Source organism: Anastrepha obliqua, chromosome 1 (genome assembly GCF_027943255.1).
Source record: "Anastrepha obliqua isolate idAnaObli1 chromosome 1, idAnaObli1_1.0, whole genome shotgun sequence".
NCBI classification, from domain to species: domain Eukaryota; kingdom Metazoa; phylum Arthropoda; class Insecta; order Diptera; family Tephritidae; genus Anastrepha; species Anastrepha obliqua.
This window is the reverse complement of record NC_072892.1, coordinates 16,237,992-16,239,407: the sequence shown is the minus strand read 5'-3', so window position 1 is coordinate 16,239,407 and position 1,416 is coordinate 16,237,992. Positions and strand designations below refer to the sequence as shown.

The window sequence follows — 1,416 nt, the reverse complement described above, 5'->3', positions numbered from 1 at the left end:
AAGAAAAGTTACTGATAAATTGGCTGCCATTCGTTCTTTTTTCGAGAAGTTCGTAGCAAATTGCCAAATTGTTTATACACCATCTGAGTATACAACTATAGATGAACAACTTCCATCGTTTCGAGGCCGTTGCAGTTTTCGCCAGTATATGCCCAATAAGCCAAACAAATATGGCTTGAAAATATATGCCTTGGTTGATGCAAAGTCGTTTTACGTCATCAATCTTGAAATTTACCCAGGAAAACAACCAACAGGCCCTTACGCTCTCAGTAACAAAGCTTATGATGTTGTGGACAGACTTGTGGCTCCAATTTCCAAAACCAATCGCAATGTCACCTTTGATAACTGGTTTACCAGTTATCCGTTGATGTTACACTTATTGAAAGAACATCGTTTGACAAGCACAGGCACTGTTTGAAAAAATAAGCCCGAGATTCCAAGTCAGATGCTCCAAACGCGTAACCGAGAGATCCCCAGCACAGTGTTTGGATTTCAAAAGGATATATCTTTATTGTCCCATGTGCCAAAAAAAAACAAGGTTGTTTTGTTGATGTCAACATTACATCACGATGATAGCGTTGTTGCTGATACTAATGGCACACAAAAACCAGAAATGATTATTTTTTATAATCAGACCAAGGGAGGCGTTGATGTTGTAGATGAGCTGTGCACCAACTACGATGTTTCGCGAAATACAAAGCGCTGGCCAATGGTGATTTTCTATGCAGTTTTGAACATGGCTGGTATAAATAGCATAATAGTTTACAAGTCCAATAATAGTAGCAATTTGTCACGCCGAAATTTTCTTAGAGACCTGGGTATTGGATTGGTTTCAGAACATTTACAAAACAGAAAGGAAAATCAGCATTTACCCCGAGAGCTTCGCAAACGAATTCTGGACCAAGTGGATGAACCCTCACACTCACAACGACCTCCAAATAAAGTTCCTAAGCCTATCAGGAGATGTCAAATATGCCCTACTAAAAAAGATCGCAAGACTAAACACACTTGTTATAAATGCAATCGCTATTTATGTATGGAACATGCTGTTTTCACGTGTCAAGATTGCGCTCAAACTGAAGATGATTACGAGAACTCTGAATAACTATATAGTAAAAGTTTTGATCTCATATGTTTCCTAATTTTATAAGCTAGAAGTAAAAGCTATTCGTTTTGTTTTTTTTTAGTTTCTTTTTTTTATAAAATTATAATACTAAGTGTTACACTTTGTTTAAATGAAAGAAAATATTTTTGTTAATTTCATAAATAAAGATTTAAAAATATTTGTTTGCTTTATTTTTCCTTCCCAATCAGTTCTTGGGTTATTACATAATTGTACTAGTAAATAAAAACATATAAAAATATTATGAACACATTAAAATATCTAGCTCAATATATGGGTTTGTTACACCCAGC

At 35.2% G+C, this 1,416-nt stretch overlaps 1 pseudogene; it reads left to right on the top strand.

The window, feature by feature from the left end:
* The first annotated feature begins 367 nt into the window (after nt 1-367).
* On the top strand, nt 368-1,105 carry LOC129240373 (uncharacterized; annotated as a pseudogene).
* The last annotated feature ends 311 nt before the right edge of the window (nt 1,106-1,416 follow it).